This window comes from Odocoileus virginianus, unplaced genomic scaffold (genome assembly GCF_023699985.2).
Source record: "Odocoileus virginianus isolate 20LAN1187 ecotype Illinois unplaced genomic scaffold, Ovbor_1.2 Unplaced_Scaffold_5, whole genome shotgun sequence".
Lineage (NCBI taxonomy): Eukaryota > Metazoa > Chordata > Mammalia > Artiodactyla > Cervidae > Odocoileus > Odocoileus virginianus.
In genome coordinates, this window is record NW_027224267.1 from 2,120,622 (window position 1) to 2,148,063 (window position 27,442).

The 27,442-nt window shown below is 52.4% G+C and overlaps 1 protein-coding gene across 7 annotated transcripts in view; it reads right to left on the reverse strand.

Annotated features, from left to right (window-relative positions):
* Positions 1 to 27,442, reverse strand: part of TBC1D14 (TBC1 domain family member 14) — a 104,927-nt gene that overhangs the window by 58,043 nt on the left and 19,442 nt on the right. The gene's annotated exons all lie outside the window — the stretch shown is intronic.

A 27,442-nucleotide genomic window follows, 5' to 3' on the forward strand; every position in this document is an offset into this window, starting at 1 on the left:
TACTTACAGAAACACGAGGACAGCTGAATCACTCTAGTGAAAACAAGCAGACTTTCCTTTGAGAGATCAATATGCTGAATCACAGACTTTAATTCTGCAGACTTGATTTTCATGTAGACACAGAATTATGAAGCAGGTGAAAAGCTCTTGAACCACAAGTAAGCTTTTTGTAATTCAATGAAAATATGTACAAGTTCTGTCACTGAGAGTAAGGATATGTATTACAGCATAATAAAAGTATATCCGGAAAAAGTGAGCTTTGAAGTCAGACCAAACTGAACTGAAACCCTGGCTCAATCATTCGCTAGCTGTGTGACTCTGATCTGCACATTAACTTCTCTGAGACTCACTTTCCTCATGTTTAACAAGGGTCACTATATGAATTAAAGCTACAGGGACATGATCACTGCTCAGAGGGTAACAGCTGCTTTAGTACTAACCTGTAACTTAGTTTAAATTCTCTATAAGGTAAATCTATATTATCTATTTATAAAGTCTCCATGTATCATAAAAAGAAAGCCACTCATGAAACAGTCACATGATCTTCCCTCCCGACAACATATAAACAAACCCGAATAACACAAATAAATCCTAAATGGTGCTACAAAATAAACTGTTTTGGAACGCACCACATTGGCTCATTCATTGAAAATGAATGGTTTCTAGGGCCCACTGGAAAGTTTAAGATAAGCATGAAGCGTCTTGCGTGCTAGAAAGAAGGTGCTCAAAGAAATATGGCGACAGGTTTAACAAAAACAGTACCCAGCTTGAAAGGGCTCTCGCTGACTAAATATGGAAGGTGATCATCAAAATACATAATGACAACAAGGGATTATAACCCACCAAATAAAAAAAGAAATCCATGAGCCCAAATGGATATGGATACAAATAGGAAAATGAATACACGAGTGAAGGTGGAAGGAAAATTCTTAGAATGCCCCAAATAAGTATTCTTTCCTGAGAAATCCAATGAACAGAGGAGCCTGGCAGGCTACAGTCCATGGGGTCACAGTCGCACATGACTTAGCAACTAAACAACAACAGTGAGCAGAGAAAGACTGATGGACTTCTGGATTAGTCAATGGGTGCTAAAACCAGTAGGTGAAAGCTGGATGAAGAAAAGGATTTTTACGTAGTTTAAAAGTATCTCCCACAAATTACTTGTTGATTACAAAGACAAAATTAATTATTTTCACAGTGGAGACACCTCCCTAGCCAAATGATCACAGTGGGCATCCCCAGCGTCAGGATGGACAGCGCAGGGCACCTCCTCTGATGCTGAGAACACCACACCAGGTTGATGGCAGTTACCAAAAAATGCATCACCTGAATATCACCATGAGGAAACAGGAACACACCAAAACAGGGACAGCCTATGAAAAAATGACTCTGACTCTAAACATGTCAGTGTCCCATGTGGACAAAAAACACTGCCTATCATTTTGGTAAACAAAGAATGTTGCCTCCCACCAAGCCATCAGCCACTGTAGCCATCTCTAACGGTACACCCTGAGGGGGGTCAAGATGCAGAAAACCAGGATACTGGCCCCATATAGCAATGATGTATTCCAAAGGAATGATTTCAGTCAACGCAGACTTCTCCATCTTCCCATACACAGAAAGGCTCTAAAGTCATTAACATGAGGTGGCTGTTTTTCGTGATCAGCAGTGATGTTTTGATGTTTTACTACATGGTTTTTTGTTTTTGTTTTCTTCAGCAAAAACTCCTCTATACCCTGGTTCCGTCAAAGCTATCAGAGAGGCTGCCTTCCCAGGCTATAGTCCTCAGTAAGGCCACCTGATAAAACAAAATCCTCAGCTTTTAGGTGGCGTGTTTCTCTCAGCTGACGAAGACTGAGGAACTGTCCAGATTAAAAGGGGGCTAAAGACCCAGGGGCTCCCCGGTGGCTCAGGTGGTGAAGAACCCCAGCCAATGCAGGAAACGCAGGAGACGTGGGCGCTGTCCCGGGGTCGGAAAGATCCCCTGGAGGAGGGCGTGGCAACCCATGCCACTACTCTTGCCTGGATATCCCACGGACAGAGGAGCCTGGTGGGCTAGTCTACAGGGCTGCAAAGAATCTGACGGGACGTGAAGTGACTCAGCACAGCACACACAGAAAGACCTGACAGTTAAAGGCAGGAGAAGCGACTCAGCACAGCACACACAGAAAGACCTGACAGTTAAAGGCAGGAGGAGGGGGTGACAGAGGATGAGATGGCTGGATGGCATCACTGACTCAATGAACATGAGTTTGAGCAAGCTCCAGGAGACAGTGAAAGACAGGGAAGCCTGGAGTGCTGCAGTCCATAGGGTCGCAAAGAATCAGACACAACTCAGCAACTGAACAACAACAGGTGGATCCTGTTCCACACCCTGGACCATGGGCCGAAACAGGCGTAAAGAAGACTACCGGGCCAGCTGGCGCCATGTGAACACAGGCCACAGAGCAGAACAGCCCTGGGTAACATTACGTTTCCTGGTCTTGCTGACTGTGCTGTGGTCACAGAAGAGAGTGCCCTTCTGGTATACTTTCCGTTGGATCATAGGCAAAGCAAGATAATTTGAGAGAAACATCTACTGCTTCATTGACTACGCTAAAGCCTTTGACTCTGTGGATCACAGCAAACTATGGAAAATTCTTAAAGAGATGGAATACTAGACCACCTTACCTGCCTCCTGAGAAACCTGTATGCAGGTCAAGAACCAATAGTTAGAATCTTACATGGAACAACAAACTGGTTCAAAATTGGGAAAGGAATACAACAAGGCTGTATGTTGTCACCCTGCTTATTTTAACTTGTATGCAGAGTACATCATGCGAAATGCTGGGCTGCAGGAAGCACAAGCTGGAATCAAGATTGCTGGGAAAAATCTCAATAACCTCAGATATGCAGATGACACCACCCTTATGGCACAAAGCGAAGAGGAAACTAAAGAGCCTCTTGATGAACATGAAAGGAGAGTGAAAAAGTTGGCTTAAAACTCAACATTCAAAAAAATGAGATCATGGCATCCGGTCCCATCACTTCATGGCAAATAGATGGGAAACAGTGACAGACTTTATTTTCTTGGGCTCCAAAATCACTGCAGACGGTGACTGCAGCCATGAAATTAAAAAGACGCTTGCTCCTTAGAAGAGAAGCTATGACAAACCTAAATGGTATATTAAAAAGATATTACTTTGCCAGCAAAGGTCCATCCAGTTAAAGCACTGGTTTTTCCAGTAGTCATGTATGGATGTGAGAGTTGGATCATAAAGAAGGCTGAGCGCTGAAGAATTGATGTTTTTGAACTGTGGTGCTGGAGAAGACTCTTGAGTCCCTTGGACTGCAAGGAGATCAAACCAGTCAATCCTAAAGGAAATCAACCCTGAATATTCATTGGAAGGACTGATGCTGAAGCTGAAGCTCCAATGCTTTGGCCACCTGATACAAAGAGCTGACTCACTGGAAAAGACCCTGATGCTGAAAAAGACTGAAGGCAGGAGGAGAAGGGGACAACAAAGGATGAGATGGCTGGATGGCATCCCTGACTTGATGGACATGAGTTTGAGCAAGCTCCGGGAGGTGGTGAAGGACAGGGAGGCCTGGCGTGCTGCGGTCCACGGGGTCGCAGAGAGTCGGACGCGGCTGAGCGAGTGAGCGACAGCAAAGGGGTGCACCCCGCCCGCCGCCCGTGCTCCCCACAGCCCTCATGCGCGCACGCGGGACCCCTGGCTCACAGAGTGGGCGAGACAAAAGGAGCGAAACGCAAACAGCTAGCGAATTTGGGTAAAGGAAATATGGAAGTTCCTTATATTTTTCTTGCAAAGTCTCTATAAATTTAAATTTATATCTCCCAAATGTTACAAAAACTTTCAAAAAAAGGTTCTTTGTGTTCTTCCTTGCTTTTCTCTTGTGGTTTATAATGGAACCTATTCACAAGTCGGTTTCATATCCCCAAGGCAATGTCTATTTACATTTGTAAGAAATGATGTTTGAGGTGTCTCCAGGCCCAACCTGTTTAACATCTAGGATTCAGCCAGTGGTGAAAGAGACGTACTACACATTTTAAACCACACCGAATCCTTTGACACCCAGAAGGGGTCTAAGAATTTGGGCATCCAGAGCTTGGGTTGTAAGGGCTTATTACATTTTGGTAAATAGAGGAGGTGCCTCTGGGGAAGAGAACTGGGTGCCAAGGGGCAAAGGCGAGGAAATCAAAGGCACCTGGAAAGGAAAGGGACAGGGACGAGAGGCCCACCTTCCCGAGGACCCTGACCTGACTGCAGGGGCGGGAGTTGCTAAGGGTGTGGAGGGGTAACAGTAGGGAACCACTCAGAGGCGAATGGGCACCGGGAAACGCAAAAGAACTCTGGGCTTTGTGATCTGGGAGGCTGAGTGTAAATCTCGGTCCTTCTCACTGTAGACGACTGGCAGGAAGTGAACCAGGAGCAACAGAAACCTTGGTTTTTCTGTCCACTGCTAAGGCTACATAACGTCACACAGAGAGACTGCAGATAAAGTTTTTTTTCTTTTTTTTTTTTTTTTCAGATAAAGTTTATGAAAACTCAAAGTGGTGGGACACTTCCCTGGCAGTCTAGAGGTTACAACTCTGCAGTTTCAATGTTGGGGCATGGGTTCCATCCCTGGTTGGGGAACAAAGATCCCACATGCCACCTGGCGAGGCCAAAAAAAAAAACAAAAAAATCAAAGTTGCATAATTATTTTTAGCATAAGAACTTAAGCTATACATTACAAGCCATGATTTTTGAAAGGTCTGTAAATGGTATCCTTGGATATATTATTTTTTGTGTCTTGCTAAGGTCACCACAAGTACCCAGGAGCCCCGAGCAGAAAGGACTGCCTCCGAGCTTCAGCTGCATGTCACCTGCAGCTCCAGCACTGGCACAGGGAGCAGGGAGCCCAGCCAGCAAAGGCTCCCTGCCACCTGCTCCCCTTACCGGTCACGGGCACGGGGAGGCTGCCGGGCCCAGGAGCCAGGCGGAGCCCAGGGCGCACCTCTGCCCATCACAGGACCCACTCTGGGGGCCAGGCCGACCTGTGCCTTCAGCCCCTGTGCTGTGGTCCAGGCATGGGGCTCAGAGATGCCCTCGGGGACCCCACACATGCGGCTGCTCCCGCCAGTCCAACAGGGCCCGGAGGGAGGAGGTGTCTGGGTCCCTGGGGGTGTCCCCACGCGAGCTTTGTGACCACACTGTAGCCCAGCCTGGGTCCCAGAGGCTGAGCGCCCTCGGGCCGCTGGAGAAGGCAGTGGTCCTTCCACCGCGCGTGTCCTCAGGGGGACAAGTGCGAGAGGAGGGGGCAGGCTGGGACCCACCCCAGGCCAGGGGGAGCCAGCCCCCTCCAAGGGTGGGGCCCACAGACCGGCATCCAGGCAGGCTCAAGGCGACAGAGTCAATCTGGACAAGTCGGAGCTCGGGACTGAGGATGAGACAGCGGAAACCTCTGAGCAGGGGAGGGGTCCCCAGGGGCTCCTGGCAGGTGGGGGGGCTGGTAGACAGGGGAGGGGTGGCCCAAGGGCGGCAGCCAGCAGGGGTGACGATGGCTCAAGGCAGCAATGAGGACCAAGAACCGGCGCCCCAGGGAAGGGCGCTGGGGGGAGGGCGAAAACCCCGCTACAGGGAACGAGCGCCTTCTCCACCGGCTGCATCAGGGACCGCCGCCGGCCTCCCCTCAGTCTCTGACTGAAGGGCGGAGAAGACGGAAACGGAGGGGACGCGTCCTCGCACTGAAGGCAGTGCAGGCTGACAAGGAGCCAGGGCTGAGCCCGACCCCCCCAGGGCGCGGCAGTCCCCTCAACAGGCCCCCACCGCCTCCCAGCACTCTGCACGAGTCCCGCGCCGCCCCCCCCCCCCCCCCCCCGCACACAGCAGCACACACACTAGACACTCACGTAGCAGGCACAACCTACAACCTAACTCCCGAGGAGCCCTCCTCAAGGCTGGCGGGGAGGGCGGTGGGCGTGGTGGCCGCGGGGACGCCCCTGAAGACCCCGGGGGACAGAGCACTCGCCGCCCCGAGGCCGGCTGCAGCGCGGGGGCCTCAGCAGCGCGGCCCCAGAAGCCCCCCGGAGGTGGGGGGGCGGCCGGGGTGGAGGTGCCACTCTGCAGCCCCCAGCCTCACTCCAGCGGCCGGGGCCGCTGTGTGCGCCCACCGCACTGCACGGCAGCAACAGGCAGTCCTCGGTGCTCAGAGACACCCAGGCTCTCCTCAACTCCGCTCTCGCCCACTGCCCTCCGCCCTGGGGCCTCCAGGGCTGGCCCCCACCTTGGCCTCAGCGGCCCCTCAGGCGCAGCTCCGAGACCCGCGAGCCCTGGGCCCCCCGCCGAACTCCCACAGCATCCCTCCCAGAGCCCAGGGCCCTCTCTGGAAAGCGCAGGTGGACTGGACTGCAGCACTCTCACACTCGCCCTTCCCTCCACCCGTTGAGATGGTATAGAGCCCGCCTGCAAGGCAGGGGACCCAGGTTCGATCCCTGGGTCGGGAAGATCCCCCAGAGAAGGAAATGGCAACCCACTCCAGTATGCTTGTCTGGGAAATCCCATGGACAGAGGAGCCTGGCATGGGGTCGCAAGGGTCGGACACGACTTGGCGACTAAGCCCCCCACCCTCAAAGAGCTCCTGACGGGGAGCCAGGAGGGGCGGCCTCACGGGGAGGCACAGGGTGAACGCAGGTGCCGGCTCATGGGCGGCACACAGACACCTGCACACGCACGGGCCCCCAGGAAGTTACCGAGGGGCCAAGCAGGGAGCCCCTGTCCTCTGGCTCAAGCAGCCTCTCCGAGCCAGCGCTCTGCACCCGAAGGCAGGCGTCAAGGTCGGCGGGCTGAAGGAAGGTGACCCAGGAGGCGCGGGCCCCACCAGAGGTCTATGGTTAACGCACATCAGATCCATTTTACAATAAAGCTGAAGAGCCTCAGGAAACACACGTTAGAGTCTGTCAACAGGTCAGCCACATCTGGCTACAAGGGAAGAGCGTCATCCTCAAAGCCTGAGGGGGCAAGAAAGCCGAAGGTAAGAAAAAGGAGCCGGGGTCACCCCCAGCATTTATCCACAGCTGGCAAAATACTTATTCCTGTCTCAACAGGCACAACTCAGAGGACAAGATATGGGACACCAATGACCAAGTCACGTTTAAAATATTGGTGTGTCCAGACTCAGGGAACGAGCTTATGGTTGCCGGGGAGGAGGGGACGGTTAGGGAGTTTGGGATGGACATGTACACTCCGCTGTATTTAAAATGGATAACCAACAAGGACCTACTGTATGGCACAGGGAACTCTGCTCAATGTTATGTGGCAGCCTGGCTGGGAGGGGAGTTTGGGGGAGAATGGATACCTGCTTGTGTATGGCTGCCCCTTAGCTGTTCATGTGAAGCTGTCACGCACGGCTAACTGGCTATCCCCAATACAAAATAAGACGTTTTAAAAAACATAAACCGCAGTGTGTCCAGTCTGCCAGGTCCCCCGTGAGGCTGGACGCACAGGCCTGGCGCATGCCAGGCTGCGGGAGACCAGCGCCATCAGATGCAGCAACGAGGCTACTCACTGACATTTACCTGGGACAGGATGGGCCTGTGGGACCCCAGTCCTCACCAGGAGCAGTCAGGCCAGAGCCCACAGAGATTCAGGCACAGCTTTCCCTTTCTCAGCCTCCTCCATGCTCTGAGTCACCGGGGTCCTCACCGTCGAAGGCTCGTCCAGTGCGCCCCGTCGGCAGGAGGCACAGGGGAGGCCAACATCCAAAGCGGGGAAAGGCAGCCGCGTGTGCGTGGGGAAACGACACCGCGAGGCCTGACGGCCCTCACCTTCTGACGAAGGCGTGGCCCTGCACTGGGGCCGCCCGCCACACACACGGCCACTGAGTCCTAGGAGCGTGCAGAGGGCCACGCTGAGACGGCGCTCTGGCCAAGTGAGACTTTCACTCAGGTGTTCCAGGAAGACTGAAGGGGCCCAAGGGCGCGTGATCCATGCGTACGCAGCCTTACAGGGTCAGGGGGCACTTTCTAAAAGACGGTGAAGTGCCCATTTTTAAAGGAAAAAAAGCAAGGTACACCACAGATCATCGTAGGGCATGCCGCGTTAACACCTGCGTCTGCACCTGCCTGACACGCACAGCCCAGCTCGAGAAGACACAGATGGACCACCGTCGCCACTGCTCCCGGGACGGGCTGCTGGGGGCGAAGGCACAGGGCAGAAAGGGGAGTTTTCATCACGTACTCTCCTGGGCTCTTTGCATTCTGAGCCGTGCAAATGCATCACCTTTTGAAAAAAGCTAAAAAGAAATAAAAAATTTGCTGTTAAATGAGGAATTCCTGCCAATAAAAAAATGAACTGCTTCTGCACCATTCTCACCCCATCCTTCAAATTAGAAAGGCCTCATCCAACCCCAGAGGGTAGCCGGTTTCTCTCCATGCAGCTAGCAGCATCACGCACTGAGTTCATGGACTGCCTTTTGTGTTAAGGCCGAAGTGTCTGAAGCAAAAGAGCTGAAGAGAAAACGAAAATGTCCCATGACCGCGTGACTGATACACAAACAAAAAGCCTCTTGGAAGAGAGGACTGAAAATAGATGTTTGTTCAGCTACTTAAGTAGATCACTGTGCCTTCTGCACCTTCAGAGCGGGTCCTGTGAGGACCCTTGAGCAGGGCAGGCTGGAGGGCTGTGCCTGGGAGGGCCTGGGTCCCAGCCCACGCGGGTCCCTGGGCTTCAGAGGCCGAGCAAGCGAGCCAGAAACGGTGACAGTGTCCAAGGAAAACGACCTCAGAGCAAGGTAAGTCCCCAAGGCCGCCCAGCAGGGGCTCAAAACCAGGCCAGAGGCGGCAGACAGACGGAGGCTGCCCCACGACATGGCCCAGCTGCCCTGCGATAGGAAGGAAGACTGGCTATCTGCCGCCCTGCAGAGGCACACAGAGCCAGCAAGCAGCCACCACGGCGCTGCAGGCATGGTCCAGTCCCACCCCCACGCGTTTCCCATCGGAAAGCCAAGGAGCTGCAAGGGCATGGGGTGGGGAGGGACATGAAAGATGAAAAGGCAGACACAGAAAGACCAAGGACCAGGCCGCCTGAGCGTGAGCCCGAGCTGAGCAGGGCCTCCGGCTGGGCCACGTGCGGGGCGCCTCCAGTGCCCCACCCCCACCCCTCCTCCCGCTGGCCGTCTGCTAGGGCAAAGCTACGTCTGGGGAGCCTCGAAGGTCATACAATTTGGGGAATGCCCTTCAAGGAAAAAAAAAAACTAACTAGGTACACAAAGTCGTACCTAATTGGGTACCAGTGAGAGGTCCTGACTCACTGGAAAAGACCCTGATGATGGGAAAGATTGAGGGCAGGAGGAGAAGGGGACAACAGAGGATGAGATGGTTGGATGGCATCACCGACTCAATGGACATGGGTTTGGGTAGACTCCAGGAGTTGGTGATGGACAGGGAGGCCTGGCGTGCTGCAGTCCATGGGGTCACAAAGAGTCAGACATGACTGAGCGACTGAACTGGAACTGGAGAGGTCCTGACAGTCAGGCATCCCTAATACTGTCATAAACCCAGTTTTAATTGCTTCTGAACCCTGGGACGAGTGACGCAGCAGCCACTGCGTCACAGGTCACCAAACTCCGGCACAGTCCAACATCCCACATCTCTGCATTTAGGTGAGTGATTACAGAGCCAAGGGCCGATACAAAGGCTGCGAGGCTGTCTTCACAGGTGGTGAGGCTGAGGCTGTTACCTTCACCTCCACCCCCTGAGCTAACTTTCCCGAGTTACTGAAACCAAAAGAAGGCAATTCGAGGAGCAAGTGAGAATGCTCGCTGACAAGAGGCCCGCGAGGAGCTCGACCTGGGTCTGCCGTCGCGGGGTCAACGCGCTGTGTGTGAGCTGAGCACAGCGCCACCGCGGGCATGTGGATACACTCCTCGGTGCCGTCACCGTGGCTGTGCTTGTCTTTGTCACTGGAAAGGCAGAGTCCATGAGCACGAACACCGTCTCTTCCACCTACTGTGGGCCTCCAGTGTCTAGAACCGTTCCCGGCCTCCAGGAAAAGACTCAAACTCATCAAACGTGTGCTTTTACAGGGAATTTTCATAAAGATTATCAGAGAGTTACTCCCGTCCACTTAAAACTGAAGCAGCCAGGACTGGGAGAGGGCGAGGAGTCCTGCCCAGGGAGAGGCTGTCCTAGAGGGCGGAGGAGGGCTGGGACGGGAGGACAGTCCTCGCCAACCTGGTGGAGCAGGTTCCACAAGCCACCCACACTCCCCAGGCTTTCTCAGAACTTCTCAGAGACTTGAGAAATAGACCTCGGATGTCTTCCTCCTTCAAGAGGCCGTACATTCGAACTCCTGGCTGTGATTCAGTAATTACTTGGGGCTTCCCACTCTCTCGCACCTGTCTCGGTGACAAACTGCTGGCGACTTCTGATCCCACAGCATTCGGAAACCAAAAGAAATAGGCAGTGTTCGGTTCCCCGGAGGACTGCCTAGCCCAGCTGAGTATCTCCTCCAGCATCTCCTGAGTCACAGATCACCTGTCAGGCTCCGGCAGCAGGCACTTCTTGGGTACTTTATGTGTGAAACAATGCTACAGGAAAGGTGCTATAGTTACTATGATACAGACAGCATAACCTCACACAGGCTCAGTGAGGTCAAAAAATTCACTCCTCGAAAGAGAGCTAAATCCTGACACTCATGTGCAGCAGAGAAGGGGAGAAGCTCCACGGACTCCTCGGAGGTCCGCCTCCCATGTGTTTCTTCCAGATTCCCACCCCTCCACAACTGACATGCTCCGTGGCCGCACAGACGCACACCAGGCCTCGGCTCTGCTCTGAAAGCATGAGGGGAAGAGGCTGGCCCACTTCGACCACCAGAGAGACACCAAGGAAAAGGCGCATTCTGCAGAGCAAACCTCCTGTGTGATCAGATTCTACCTACCTTGTGGGAAAAAGGAAGTAAGGAAGACACCGAGGTCTTATGACCACAAGCACTGTGCCCTAAATTCCTAGTTCCACACACAGTTAAAAGTCCCCAGGGGTCTCTCTCCTTTTTCAAAAATGTTACCCAAGCATCAGCTGATGCTAAACATTTAATCTACTAAAAGCAGTGCCAACACTCGGGGTGAGGGGCGGGGGACGGTGAGGACGAATGTAAACTCGCGCTCCTGGCACACACAGCAGACCCCTGCTGATCACCCCCACGTTAACCTGCAGAACAGCCGAGGAAACAAGTCTGCCCCATGCGGGCTTGGAGGTGGGGAGCTAAACCACATTAAAACCTATCTAACATGGGAGGGACCATGCTCCAGTTAAGTCTGCAATTACAGAAGCAAGAAAGGCAAGACCAAAACCACCAACCTGTCCGTCAACAGCAACGCAGGGGAGATGGCCATCACGTCTCCCGGCAGCGCCTGGCTCTGAGGGGCCAGCCACAGGAGTGCGTGCCTCCCCTGGGAACATTCCTGCCCGGCAGAGCCGCAGTCCTGGGCAGCACCACGGGCGCCCTTCTGAGCCCGCTCCACACAGTCTGGAAGGCTAAGGAAGGCTGGGTGGAGCGGACCAGCTGGAAAGGCGAGGTGGTAGGGGTGTGCGGGGCTCTGACTCCTAGCCAGTCCCTGGGAGGCTGGGTGTGGGCAGTCTGGGAGGAAGGCTGATCGACCAGGTTTCCAGGGCCTCACACAGACCCACTTGTGCAACTCAGCACCCTGCAGAGACCCAGAGCCACAGCGCAGCAGGACAGGCTCACCTGACCCCAAAACCCAAGGGCGCTGCGGACTGAGAAGGCAGGCGAAGAGCACCTCCTCTGGGCCAGACACTGCGCTTTGTGCAGAAGCAACCAGGTTTTCTGGTGAGTCACAAACATGGTCACTAAATCTCTGTCCAAACACTTGCCTTAGAACCATCAGTAGGGGATTATCCCTCCATGACTTCAAATAGTGTTACAGCTTTTTTAAGGGACAAGATCTAATTAGCAACTTCAAGGTCTATAGAACGGATCTATTCTAAAGCCACAAGATATCATGGGTATCATGGCCCTTGGGCCAGGCATCATTCAATCATTTGTCAACAGTCAGCCCACGGTAAGACAATCCTCCAGGCGCCCAGCTGGGGTTCTCTTGCTACTAATCAGCCCCATCGTCCAGGCCTATTTGGCACATGTCTGTGTGTCTGAAATTACACAAAAGACATCTGACTGGAGACAGCAGGCAGACATCTCTGGCAAGAGGAGCTGGTGAGGAACAGAGAGAAAATTTACTTTATGTTACAAAGTACTATACTGCTGCTTTATTTAAAAAAATATCAAACCTTTGCAACCAAAAAGAAAAGACAGACAAGCATGGCGCTAAGAGGGCCCTCAGCACACATCTGTCCCCGGCCCTGGGACCAGGGAACAAGATGGACACGACTCCCACCCCAGTGCAGTGGACGCTAACGGACACACTCTGCAAAGCCGGGGACCCCCGAGTGGGAGTCTGGACCAGAGGCAGCGTCACCTACCTGGCAGCTGGCTAGAAATACACATCTTGACCCCACCCAGACCTACTGGGTCAGAAAGCCTGTGGCGCGGCCCAGCAAGCAGTTTAACAGGCCCTCCAGGTGGCTCGGATGCAGCTAAGGTTTGAGAAGCACTGTTCTGACTACACATACACACTTCAAACAATTCCTGCTCGCCTACTTAGCACTTCTGGTCAAACTCCTCACTACTGGAGGGGTCAGACTGACAGGCTTCCAGCTGTACCTCAGGGTGAGACCAGGACAGCCATTCACAAAGTGGGCACAGGAGACTCACTCTGAGGACCCACGAAGCCACTGCAGCAGGCTCACAGAGAGGCCACTGCCGGGGCTCCTCGCAAAGCCCTGGGAGACCAGCGGCCAGAGCCCCCAACAGCCCGCTTTCCCGGCCTCATCTGCAGTCTCCTCCTCGGGAGGCGCCAAACATGCTCCTACAGTCCTTCCGAGTTCTTCCTCAACCTGCAGTGTTCACGTTTTATAATTATACCCCAGCAAAAAAATGTTTCCAGGAATAGCCGTAATTTTAAAACTCACAGAGAAAACTCAGGTCCAGATGGTCTCACTGGTGAATTCTTCTGAACATTTCAGGAAGAAACCTGCACAAACTCTTTCAGAAAACAAACCTTTTACTACCCCCCCACCACAGCAAATTTATTATGTCACTCAACTGATGCATTTATAGGTCTGATTCATCAAGAAAAATAGGACTTTCTGACGACCCTGGGAGGGTTACCTGACATGGGTTAGTATGTACATGCATACATGTTAAATTCCCATAAAGGCTTTTTATTATTTTTAAAAATTCATATACAATAGAACTGACTTTTTGGTGTGCAGGTCTCTGAGTTTTAACACACTGGTCGGTTCATTTAACCACCAGAGAAAAATCTTACAGAAAATCTTTAAGAAAACAGAAACAAGAACATTCCCCAACCTATTTTATAAGGTAAACATAATCTTCACACCAAAACTGGACAGAGAACATTGTAAAAAAGGAAAAATTACAGGCTATACTCTTATGAATAGAGGCAGAAAAATTTTTAATTATATTTATATTAGCAGATCAAATCCAACAAGGATGATCTATCAAGAACATCTGAGATTATTCTAAGGAAGCAAAGTTAGTTTACTTAACATTAGAAAAATATTATTCACCACATAAAGAAAATAAAGGAGAAAATGGATCATCAGTAGATGCGGAGGAAAAAAAGCATTTGATAAATGCAACACACTCATGATTTTTTAAATTGCAAAACTATGAATAAAAGCAAACAATTTTTATCAGATTCCTTAATATGATTTTTAAAAAAATACTTATTACTATAAAGTAAGGCATCTAATAAAACACATCTTATTGCAAAAGTCACACTTAGTGGGGAAATGGTGAAAGCTTTCCCAGAGACCAGCACCATACAAGGCTCTCTGCCAGCATTACTTCAATTTAACCTGTATGGGAGATGCCGGCCCACACAATAACTTAAGAAAAGTAAATAAAAAGTGTAAGAATTGGAAAGAAACAAACCCATCCACAGACAGCATGATATTCTACAGAGAAAAATCACAAGAAACCACAGATAAACTGTAAGAACTGAATTGAGCAAGATTCTGGGAGTCAAGGTCTACACACAAAAATTAACTCCATTTCCAACTAACGCTTATAAAACGGTACTGTAAAAACCATCAAAAATAACACATATCTTGGAATAAATTTAATGAAACACAAAACCTCTACATAAAAAAACTATAAAATAGTGTGGAAAAAAATTTTGAAAACTAAATAAATGAAAGGATATACCATATTCAGAGATTAGAAGTCTTCTACTATAGATTAGAAGTCTTCTACTATACAATTCTTCTGTAGTAAAAAATAACCAACAGATTCAATGTAATCCCAAACAAAATCAGAGCAGATTTTTTGTAGTAATTGCCAAACTGACTTTTAAAATTTATAGGGAAATGAAAATGACCTAGAATAACCAAAACAACGTTAAAGAAGAACAAAGTAGGACAGCTACTCTACAGATATCAAGACCTATGATACAGTAATAGTAATTAAGAGAATATAAGTGAGCGAGCAAATAGATGATGGAACATACACAGCCACCTGACTTACTTCAAAGGCTCAGTGGGATGGATGATCTTTACAATAAGTAAGGATTAACTGCTCACTACCTCACACTGTAACAGAAAACTAATTCTGATGGACTACGGATCTAGTTGGTAAAGAAAAAACAAAGCTTGTAGAAGGTAACGTGCCTGCATGCTAAGTCACTTCAGTCGTGTTCAACCCAAGGGTCGAGCCTGTCTCACAGGTCTCCTGCATTGACAAGCAGGCTCTCTGCCACCAGCACCACCTGGGAAGCCCAGATGATAACTCAGACTTTCTTAAACAGGACACAAAAGGCACTAACGATAAAAAGAAAAATTCTATAAAGCAGAATTCATCACCATGAAGAACTTTTGTTAGTTAATAAAGTAAACTTTTAAAATATTAAGAGAATAAATAAATAAGCCATAGTGTAGAAGATATGGGCTTCCCTCGTGGCTCAGTCGGTAAAGAATCTGCCTGCAATGCAGGAGACCCAGGTTCAAATCCTGCACCAGGAAGATACCCTGGAGAAGGAAATGGCAATCCACTCCAGTATTCTTGCCTGGAGAATCCCATGGACAGAGGAGCCGGGCAGGCTACAGTCCATGGGGTCGCAAGAGTTGGACATGACTTAGTGACCAAACCACCACCACCAGAAGATATTGCAATACCTACCTCTCACAAAGGACTCTTGTTCTGAATACAGACAGTAAGGCTACAAACCAGTTAAGACAAACCTTGACAGGCAAGCCACAAAGGGAGATTCTCAAACAATCAGCAAGATACGAAACAGTGAGTATCGAATCATGAGTCATCAGAGAAATGTAAATAAAAGCTAAATACCCCAACCCTATCACCAGAATGACAAAAAGGAAAAAAAGCCAGGAAACCGACACCACCAAGGTTGGGAGAGGAGGGAGCCGTGTGCACTGTGTCTGAGCACGTTCTGGGACAGCCGCCCCGGAAGACCACCCAGCCGCGTCCACGAAAGCAGACCCAGCAAGTCCACCTGAGGTTTACGTGCACAGAGAGACACTACGCCCAGCGTTCTTCCCAGTGGTCAGGAGCGGAACAAACGAAACATCCATCCACAGGAGAACGCAAAGGGATGGGTCTATCTGTACGACTGAAAACTGTGCAGAAGGAGGGAGAATGAACACTGCTGGCACACGGGAACCACCGGGGCGAGCTGCGGACAAAACTGAGCAAAGATGGCCAGACACCAAAGTACACGCAGTGTGACGCCATACAGCCGAAGTTCACAACAAGCGGAACGAGCCTCTGGTGACACAAGTCAGAACAGCGGTGGCCCCCAGGGAGTGGGGACCTGACCGGGAAGGGGCGTGACTCTCCAGGGGCACGCGCGGGCGCTCACTCTGCCCACTTTCGGCGAGCACCAGTCTGCTCCAGGCACTCTCCTCTGGAGCCTCTGGGCTGATGGAGCCCGTTTCTGCCAAGCCCCCCTCTGTGCCCCCAGGGCACTCACCCTGGCTGTGACGGAGAGCTGGGGGCTGCGTGTCAGTTATCTATGAGCCACTGCCCACCACACACAGGGGAAGCTTACTTGGGCTTTGTGCCCCCAAGGCCTGGCATAAGACCCGCTGGATTTGCTGCATCAACAGGTAATTCATTAACTAACCCTGAAACTGCACCACCGCCTCGAGCCTCCCACTGATAAGTCAGAGAGCAAAACAAAACCCCGTGTTATCCTGGGCCACAACCTCCTTGAAATCGCCTTCAAACACTCCCAACATTTAAATACAGGAAGGAAAGATTAAACAGAGATGCCTTCTCTAAGATCAGCTTAGGTTTTTAAGTGGAGAGAAAGAGAAGACGTGGCGAAAAAATGCCTACATAATGTAGTACAGAACACTGCTAAGGGGAAAAAAAAACACAAATGTATTCTTAATCTCTGTCTGGATACCAAAAAAAAGAGGGGAATGGAGTTGCTAGTTAGTAACAGGCTGCAAGCATCATGAATCATGAGCAGTCTGAGGACCACAATGGCAGTTGAGAAAAGGGACAAAATGGCCACACTCTTGCCATTTTAGGGATCATGACGGCTAAGATCTGACCTCAGGTGGAAAAAGCATACACAGGATTCAGCGCCAGGCAGAGCTGGGCTCCAAGCCCACCTTGGTAACAAGCTGCTGCCTCGGGGAAGAAAAGAACTCCTGGTGTTGAGGCCCCAGCACTCAGGCACCCGGCGGGGGACTGCTAAGTGCTCTCACCAGTAACACTGAGAGCAGCAGTCTGTGCATTATGTAGGGCCGAGCACCGCACCTGCCTTCACCCTGACCCTAGTCACACGGGGCTTCCCCGGTGGCTCAGCAGCTGCAAATCCACTTTTAATGCAGGAGACTGCCTGCAGTGCAGGAGACACAGATTTGACCCCTGGGTCGGGAAGATCCCCTGGAGAAGGAAATGGCTACCCATTCCAGTGCTCCTGCCTGAGAAATCCCATGGACAGAGGGTCCTGGCAGGCTACAGTCCATGGGGTTGCAGGAGTTGGACACGACTTAGCAACTAACCACCACCACCTAGTCAGTCATACATGTTATTTCTTTCACTCAACAAATACATTGTGAGCACTGATCATCTCCGAGGGAGGGCCAAGTTCAAGAAATACAATCAATGATGACCAGAGACATAGGTGTCCATCCTCGACAGGCTTATGTATAATCTTCCTCAAAATGAGGAAATTCAGAGACATAACCTTGCCTAAGGTCATGCAGTAAACCGGAAGGCTTGGATCTGAACTTAAGTCCGTATTTTCCAAGGGTGGTTCTTAATCCTGGCTGCAAACTACAATCACCTCGGCAGCTTTTTCAGAACTCCTAATGCCCCGCTCTCACCCTAAACCGATTAAAATGTCTCCGAGGGCAGGGCTTGGACAATTTTTTTTTCCAAGCTTTCTGAATAATTCTATTGTGTTGCAAAGGCTGAGAACTTCGCTCCTTCGCTAATAAATGTTCCCTTCCCCTGTTATCTGTTTAACTGATGCTTTAATCTACGCATATGAATTTAAGATTAACTCCTTTCCAGAAGTTTCCATGAACAGTGAATCACTTTTAGAGTTTGCTTCAAACGGCCCAACAATTCTACTTGCTAAAGCAAAACCGAACTGTGAACACCTGCTTTGTGATGAAAAGCAGGTCCGTTCTCCTGTTTCCACCCATCAGGCTAGTGCAGGTCCCTAACCCAGGGGCGCGTAGAGCCGGCCTGCCTCCACAGCAGCAAGTCCAGGCCCTGCCCCAGGATTCGCTGGAGCCCCGCGGATCCTTGTCTCCTCTCGTACGGAAAACACTCAGCCCGGAGTGTGCACACCGCAGGCCTTGCCCGTGAGGATTCAAACAGACCAGTCTCTTACGTGCGGCTCCAGAACAAGAGCTCATGCTGGGCAAGTGAACAGAACCGAGTCACATTCTAACGCTCCAGGGCCAGGCAAGGACACCAGCTGGCCATCAGAGATGACTAAGCCCCAGGCCCTGTCTTCGAGGGGCCCACAGTAAGAGCGAGACAGAACACCACTGAACTAAACTAAGAGAGGCTGCGGGAAGAGAGGGCAGCACGCCTGGAGGAGGCTGCCTCTGCCCTGGCCACAGCTGGGAAGGCTTCACAGAAGAGGTGTCAGCTGGGCTGGGCCGTGAAGCTGTGCAGAAATTGGCCCGGGGGACCAGAGCAGAGGGAAAGACAGCGTGTCAGGTAAAGGTCGGGCAGCGTGAACCAGCAGTGCTGGGCTCAGAGCATTCAGTCCCGTGAGCCAGAGCAAGTGCCGGGGGGAAGGAGAAAAGTGAAAAGTGGACATGTCAGTTGCTCAGTCATGTCCAACTCTTTGGGACCCCATGGACTGTAGCTCACCAGGCTCCTCTGTCCATGGGATCCTCCAGGCAAGAATACTGGAGTGGGTTGCCATGCCCTCCTCCAGGGGATCTTCTCGATCCAGGGATCGAACCTGGGTCTCCTGCATTGCAAGCAGATTCTTTACCATCTGAGCCAAAGGGGAGCCCAAGGAAAGGAAGGGAGGAAGCCAAAGGCATCCCTGCATTCTGCAGACCGCAGGGTGTGGGAGGACAAACCCTCCCAAACTTCAACTCAGTAACCGAGGCCAGAGCTATGAACAATTCTAACAGTCCACTGGCCCTCACTGAGTCTCCTCATTCATACAGCAGGGGCTGGACCTTCACTGCCATAAACCTGCACCCAGGACAGAGGGCTCCCAGAGGTTCTCCACCATCAGCTGGGGAGACAGCAGATCAGAGCCGACCCGGGGTCAGGGCCACGGTCAGGATGCAAGAAGCACTTCTGGGATTGTGTCCCAGGAAATCATCTGAAATGCACACAGTGCACACTGAGGTGCACATGGCCAATTTTATCATCAAAAAGTAGGAACAAAAGCCATTTCCTTATTGTGGGATCAGTAAATGATTCACAGGATGCAACACCACCACAAAGACATCAGTATGTATGAACAATTAATTTTCAATCATGTGAGAAAATGTTTTCAATAAGTAAAAAAAAAGCAGGATATCAAGCTGTAGTGATAACACACATTTTTATGGACAAAATTCAGAGAAAGTCTATAAGGAAATACAGTAAAGAGGAAAATCAGTAGCAGGTGTAAAAGTGGAAAAGACAAAAATAAAATGATGAACATAAAAAGTCAAAATTTTCCTACATATTTCTTAACAAAGAGAAGCTTTAGGAAAACATGTAAAAGAAGGTTTACCATTAAAAACAAAAGGCAAAAACCTCCCATAAGAACACGCCAGTTTCACAGACACCACTGGTGTGGACGCCACACATGCAATCTGAAACCTACACCACAGGGTGACCTGACGGGGAGCTCAAACTGTTGGGGGGAGTGGGGGCTTCTCTCATATTCTAGAACAATAATAAAGCTGAAAAGGAAAATATTTAGATTTTAAGAGCTAAGGGTTCCGGATCTCTTTACTACTGTTTTAGGTGCAGTCTATCCCTCATTTAAAGGATTTACTGAACACCTATTAAGCGCCTGCACTGGCCAGGAAAACAGAACCAGAACAAATAAGTTACGTAAGACGCAGCCCCTGCCGTCAACCTGCAGGAAACTCCTGATGAGGGGGTGCAGAGGGTGTGAGTGCTGTCGCAAAACAAGAGCACGGGCTGTGGATCCAAATGAGGGGGTCTGGGGGGACAGCTGCTCAGGGACGGCTCTTCAGAGGGACAGCGGGAGTTTACCAGCAGAGCAGGCGGAGGCGCGGGGTAACCACGGCTGGCTCAGAGGGCTCGCTTCGGTTTTTTCGGGCTGAGCTGCACGGCGCGCAGGATCTTAGCTCCCCGATCCAGGGATGGAATGTGTGTGCCCTGCTTTAGAAGCACAGAGGCTTAACCACTGGACCACCAGGGAAGTCCCCAGAAAACTCAAGCCATGTTCCGTCAGGTTTTGTCTCTGTTACTGTAAGTCAGGTTTTGGTCGGGTTTTGTGGCTGTGGCACAGGATGGGGGCTGAATGCAGAATGCTCCCTGGGTCACGTCAAGCACTTAGGTGTTGATGCTGCAGATGGTGAGAACTACCACATAAGCAAGAGGGTGACAGAGCATTCAACGTATCGACCCCAGGCATTACTTCTTATGAAGAAAGTGGATCCAGAAAAATGATGCAGCAAAATGGCTGGCCAAGGCTCCTCACTCTTTACAAGGCTCCTCACTCTTTACCAAACCCACTCCCTCCTGATCCAGGCACTGGCCCCGTTTCCCAGCCCTCCTCACAGGCGGGTGCGGCCACGGGGCAAGAAAAATGGCCGGCCAAAGCTCCGCGGTCACACTGCCAACATCCACGGGATCATCGAAAAAGCAAGAGAGTTCCAGAAAAACAGCTACTTCTGCTTTATTTGACTAAGCCAAAGCCTCTGACTGTGCGGATCACAACAAACTGTGGAAAATTCTTAGAGAGATGGGAATACCAGACCACCTGACCTTCATCCTCAGAAGTCTGTATCCAGGCACTGGCCCCATTTCCCAGCTCCCCTCACAGTTGTGTGTGGCCACGGGTTGGAGCGTCAGCCAACAAGCTGTGAGTGGGGTGATGTGCCCCCCTCAAGTGTGCGCTCCCCAGGAACCACACCCAGCGTATTCAGGCTCTGTCGCCTCTCTGGCTTGACCCAGAGGAGCCTGGAATCCTCAGGTTGAAATCGACAGAGCCCCGAGATGGAGAGACATGGAAGAGTGTGGAAATAAACCTCCACTGTGTCTGAGCCATCAAATGTATTTCAAGTTTGTTACAGCAGCTAGCATTCACCTAAGCAAATACGTAGTTATGTCTTCTCCCCACAAACTCTTAAAGTGAAAAGTGAAAGTGAAGTCGCTCAGTCATGTCCGACTCTTTGCGACCCCATGGACTGTAGCCTACCAGGCTCCTCCGTCCACGGGATTTTCCAGGCAAGAGTACTGGAGTGGGTTGCCATTTCCTTCTCCACAATCTCTCACCACCACTCAATTTCTTCTGCCTTAAAAACAACTGCTGCCAAAGGAACTTCTAGAAAGAATGAAACCTATTCATTCCAGGGTAAAGACTCAGAGTAAACAGTCAGGTGCAAGGGTGGGGCTAACCGGGAAACATTCTTCCTCGTCCAACTGGCCTCCTGCCCCCTTCTTCCTCCTCACACTAGGCTCCCTTCCCCCTGTGAACAACAAAAAAAAAAATGCCACCCACCATTCCAGGAAACATGAATGCTGCCTACCATCCAGCCAGCAGCTACGACAGGAGGCCGTCTGGTGCACCCCGAGGAGGTTCAAGGTGGAGAAAACCAGACCACTGGCCCTAGACAGTTAAGGTACATACCAAAGGGATGGTTTCAATTAGCAGAGACTCTTGCATCTTGCCATACGTAGAAAAGCTCTAAAACCATTAACTTGAGATATCTGCTTTCTGTGATTAGCAATAATCTTTTGTGTTTGACTACAAGTTGTTTCTTTCCCCCATCAAAAAACTCCCGACCCCGGCTCCTTGTTTACCTCGCTGGAACAGTCCATCAGAGCTATCAGAGAGGCTGCCTTCCCGGGCTATGGTCCTCAGGGATGCCACCGAGTGAAACAGAACTCTCAGGTTTGGGTGGTGCACTTCTTTAGTCAACACAGCTCTGCAGGGTGTGAACTGGGAGGCAGAGCTCATGCCCTCCTGGCCTTTTCCCCAGACCTCCCCTCCCAGGCTTCCCTGCTGGCTCCGACGGTCAAGAATCCACCTGCAGTGCAGGAGACTCGGGTTGGATCCCTGGGTTGGAAAGATCCCCTGGAGAAGAGAATGGCAACCCACTACAGTATTCTTGCCTGGAGAACTAGGAGCCTGGTGGGCTACAGTCCATGGGGTCACGAAGAGTCGGACAGGACTGAGCAACTAGCACTTTCACTTCTTTCCCCTCCTGCTAGGAAATACATTAACCACTCAATCCTGAAACCTAAAGGAAATGAGGACTTAATTCTAAACCCTAGTTTTCAGACCCCTACAAACATTCACTCTTCCCTGTAACACTGTACACAGAGATTGAATTCTAAAAGCCTCTGACTGGAAGCAAAGAGGAATGAACAGGAAAGTGGACTGTGGGGGGAGGGGGGTTCACCACGGCCATTAGGCAAATCTGGATGACTCATCACTCCTCCATATATAGAGCCTTACAGGAATCCCGAGACAAACCACAACCACTCACAACAGAGAATCAGCAGAAGTGGAATTGAAACAACTCTCCCTTACAGACCCAGCTCAGTTCACATAAACAGGAACTAGCTGATCTGATGTGGCAATCCAGTAAGACGTGCACATGAAAAATGCAGAAGGCACAGCAGAGTTTAAATGTCAGCTACATCGAGTATCCAGGACTCTACAAACAAACACGCAGTTGTTTTAAAATAAGCACTACTCAAGGTGGAAAACCAAGCAAGACAGTGTTAACTGCTCTATCATCCCACTAACATTTTTTAAGTAGAAGAGATCTTATACTCAACTGGGCAGAGGGAAATTTATTTCTGGGTAGTGAGTAGCTGACAGCTGAAGACGTGTGTTGCAGGAGTGGGTCTGCCTATGGGTGTGTCCATACCCTTGTACCCCCCAGAGTGTCCTGAACTGCACACTGAGTCACCCTCCCAGGCTGACCATAACTTCAGTTTCCATAAAGATGCAGCATGTGACTTCCCGATAGTGCCAGGACACTGGGGGTGTGGCATCAAGTCAGGAAGCCAAACGAATCTTGCAAAGAACAAAGACGTTCTCTTCATGCCCCACTCCCTAAAACTACCTTGCTTGTGGCTGTGGAACTGCTAAGGACATGAACACCTTGTATGATGCAGAGAAATCAGGGTAGCCTATGAGGTTTCCCAGGAACATGGTCCGGTTACTGAACAGGACACATACAGAGACGTGCAGGCTGAAGACATTCTTTCTTGGTTCAGTTCAGGCTGCTCCTGGTTACTGATCCAGCACTCTGGAACAAAACGTCCCTGCCCGCCCCCACCTGAGGCCAACGAGCATGTCCATGTCAGCACCCAACAGCAAGCAGCTGAACATAAACGCTTTCTTTCCTCAGGTACAGACAAGCTCCCTAATCTTCAAACGGGAAGGAAGCAGATCATCAGACCCAGCTGGGATTTCCCAAAACACCTTCCTGATCCCTTGAGTTCCTCCACACCTAACAGAGAACTGATGAGACCATAGAAAACCAGCCGGTGGCCTGATTTTAAATACGTCATCAGTAACGTGAAAGAGATCCATCAGGTTCACCCTCCAGGACCGAATGAATCCTTTGTTTCTCTTTTTTCAGCTGCTCATTTCTTGGGCAAGCTGGCACTTCTGAGCATTCCTTCGCTCATTCATTTACTCAAGCAAGAAGCAGGGAAGAGATTCCTGATAAATTCTAGAGAGGGCGCAGCACTGACCACTGTGCCAAGCACTGTGCGTGGCCTGGTTATCGCCACACCAGAGACAAGGGAACCAGGCTTCAGGAAAGCGAAGTCAAGGGTCCGCCCCCAGCCCGGAGGGCAGATGGGACAGTCACGCCCCTGGCTCCACGACTGCTGTCTCTGAGCTGCCCCCTCCTCAAGTTGCTGGAGGGACGACAGACACCTCAAACACCCCTCAGAGGGGCAGGCTCCCCGCCCCACCCCTTCAGCATCGGGGATTCTGAACCTCATCCCTGAGCTCACAGGCGTGTCAGACCGGCCTCAGGTGAGACCCTCAATACTCAGCAGGTGGCTCTCACCCCACCCCTCCTTCCAGAGGAGGAGGCAGGCCCCCGGCCTGCCCACTCCCTCTGCACAGGGTCCTGGGACGGCTCCTTCCACAGGCTGCCCCGGGCTTCAGACACCTCCCTCCTGACTCGCTTGTTTCAAAACCCCCATGTGCTTCTTTCACACATGATAACAAAGGCTTCAAGTCGAGTCAGAGACGTCATCTGGACCACTTAGACCAGCGCTGGACAACAGAACGTCACACAATGATGGAAACATGTCAAGCTGTTTCACGTGGCAGACACCAGCCATGTGTGGCTACTGAGCACTGGAATGTGGCCAGTGGGACTGAAGAACCAAAGTTCCCATCTTAATTCAATTTAAATAGCTACACGTGGCCGGTGGCCAACATGCTGGACAGCACAGGTCTGGAGTCTAGCATTAAGCGCCAACTGGGCCCCAACATGAGGCCCCAGACAACCGCGCAGAGCGCCTCAGGCGAAGGCTGCACAGGCTGCCGTGGACCAGGGATGGGGAGCCCACCGCACCAGCTGCCTCTAGCGTAAAGGGGGAAAGGCCAGCGGAGCCCTCACACTCAGGACCCAGCAAGTCCCCGCCAGCCTCAGAGCCTCTGGACCTGCCGTGGCCTTCCTCATCTCGCTCAGACCTCTGCTCACCTGTCCCTGCTCAGCGAGGCCCTCCCTGACTCCCCTATTCCAAACGGGCCCCCAGCCTGGCCTTCCAACACCCCCATCCCTCTCCCCAGACTGTGCTTCTGATCTCCCGCCAGCAGCTCAAGCCTGACACTGAGCATCTCTCACAACCTGTGGTCACAAGAGCCCACAAGGGCCCTGTGGTACTTTCACGGGGGGAAGGGGCTTGGCGGCGGCCGCACCCCAGCACTGGGCCCCCACAGGTATCCACGGAGGAAACGGAGGACGTGTGAACTCAGCGACCCAACAAGTCTCCTGGGTTCTAACCAGGTGTGAGCACCGGACGAGGGAGATGGAGTCCCTCCGGGGCACCCATCACTGATACCGCACAATGGCGCTGCCGCCGCAAGGGCAGGGAGCCGTGGGACCACAGCAAGGGGACCTCACCGTTCCCTGGGGGCCTCGGCGATTCTCCTCGTTCACAGCGTGCACAGCACGAGGGGCAGACGCGGGACGTCCTCCAGGAGGGGTCGGCAGCCGCGTGGGAGGACAGAGGGGCGACCCGCAGATGAGAAGGCTCCTCTCGCTGGATCCACTGCTGCACACACTGGACACGGCCCCTGCAGAGCGCCCTGCCGGCGGCGCGGGCTGGGGGCGTAGAGCGCAGAGCTGCCGAGGAAGAGGGCGCCCCTGACGCCTGTGAGGGCTGCAGGCAGGTTTCTCCAGCCGAGCCCGCCGCAGCCCTGGAACCACAGCTGCCGGCGCCTCCCTGCATGTCTGGGCCCCTACTGGTGCAGGCCCCACGCTGCCCTCACGTGGGCTCCAGCCCCTCCCGCGTTCTGGGGACTGCTGCTGCAGGGCCCCCTGGACCTGGAACAACTGGGCGACGGGCCCCCAGGAGGAGGGCAGCCGAAGTCCCAATACCGGGCAGCTGCGGTGACACACACAAGCTCCCCCCAGGGTCTCCCGTGAGCCCCCCGTGTGAACACGGGCTCCTCGGGACACACGGAAGGTCACAGAAGCCTGTGAGGCTGGTCCCCGTGGAGGCTGGACCGGCCCTCCCAAGGGTGGGTAAGCAGTGCAGAAACGCTCCAGGGTGCACACACAGAGAAGCCCTGGTCCTCGAGCGACCAGGCCTGGACCTGGGCTGCCAGGGCCAAAGGGCCGTCTCGGGCAGCAGTCGGAGGGGGGCGGCTCCCCCGGAGACCAGGGATGCAGACGAGAAGGGACACCTCACACCCGGCCTGTGACGGTCTCGCTCCCTCGGACGTCTCTTGTGGCATCTCCCAGGCCGTGAGCATCACTCAGCACCAAGAGGAGAGGAACCGGCCAGGCACTGAGGACCACAGAGACGCCTTAAAGGCGTACAAGTCAGTGAGAGAAGCCAGTCTGCAAAGGCTGTACACCATATGCTCACCATGAAGACCGGAAAGAGGGCAGCCGTCCTGGGGCCGAGCGGGGACAGAGGACAACGGAGGGCGGGCAGAGGGCCTGTCCGGGCCGGAAGCGACTGCTTGGCACCATGACGTGGGCCTGTCATTACACGTTTGTGCAAACCCACGGAATCTGCTGCATTGGAAAGTGAACCCTCGTGCAAGCGAAAGACTCAGTGCTGCTAACGGAGGGTGGGGCGGGGGAGATGCTGATGGTGCGGGAGGCTGTGCACGTTGGTGGGGAGAGGTACATGGGATCGCTGCTTAATTGTGCAGTGAACCTACAACTCTCTGAAAGATAAAGTCGACCTTTGAAAAAGTAAATATGTTGATTAAAACCTACATTCGCACACAGAAAAACAATCCAGCAGCCCTGGATTGGACAACAGAGTCGTCCCTGCGCGCGGAACACAAGAGGCCTCCGGACGCCGGTGGCCCGTCCAGCCTCCACAGCTGTGCCCACGCCCGCTCCCCCACCAGCCCACCGGGCAGCCCTGCCGGCCAAAGTCACCACCTCCATCCGAGCACCAGAGCTGCCCCTGCAGAGCCACGCCAGGCCCGCGCTCCGGAGTTCGCTCCTCTCTCTGCCAGGGCCAGCCTCTATTCTCTAAGAGTGAACAGAAACGGTAACAAAGCAAAATTAAGGTTTCCCGAGTCTTAAAAAAGAAACCACCCCACAATGCTTCTCCCTCCGGCTGTCACCGAGCTCTTTGCCCTGATGCAGAAAACCCACCAGAAGACGAGCCCATGCCCGCCGTTTCCAGCCTGCCTCCTCCCGTCCCCATAGCTTCACCCCAGTGATGCTTTGCCCAGCACCGCTCCGCGGGGGCAGCTCTGGGCTTCTCGCTGAGTTACCGGTCAGCCCGCATCTCCCCGACACCAGCACTCTGGGCCCAGTCGATCACGCCACCCGCCCCGCCGCCCCCTCTCCCCAGGCCTCTCAGCCCTCACGTGCCCTCAGGCTCACTCCTTGATGAGCGGTGACCTCAGCTGTTCCAAACGTCCCACAACGCCAACAACTCCAAACTTGAATCTCAGAATCCTGCTCAGACCCAACTCCCCAAGCCCGGGCGTCCCTGCCATCACCGACCGCAGGCTCCAGGCCCACACAGGACGGGGCCCCACCAACCTCACTCACGCCCCTCCTCACGGCTCACGCGGTCCATCACACAGGCTCTGCGCTGCTCCTCTGATGCACCAGGCCTGCCCACGCCCTTCCTCAACCTGAGTCGCTCCGCTCCCAGGCATCTGCTCTCATGGCCTTCCTGACTCGCTACACATCTCTGCTAGAATCTCCCCTCCTCGTCCCCCTGAGAAGCACAGCTCCGCTGGGCTCCCGGGCCATTCCGCAACCTGCCTGCCCCAGGCCCCCGTCCCTCCCACCGCCTGTACTCTCTCATTTTCTTCACAGCGTTTGTCACGGCTTCATTCATTTATTCACTGTGACTATTATCTGCCTCCCCCACTAGAATACTGTCTAAGCTCTCTGAGGACAAAGGTCCTGTTCCATCCACAAATGAATCCCAAGCACCTAGAACGGTGTCTTGGCGAACAGCAGATGCTCACTAAGCAT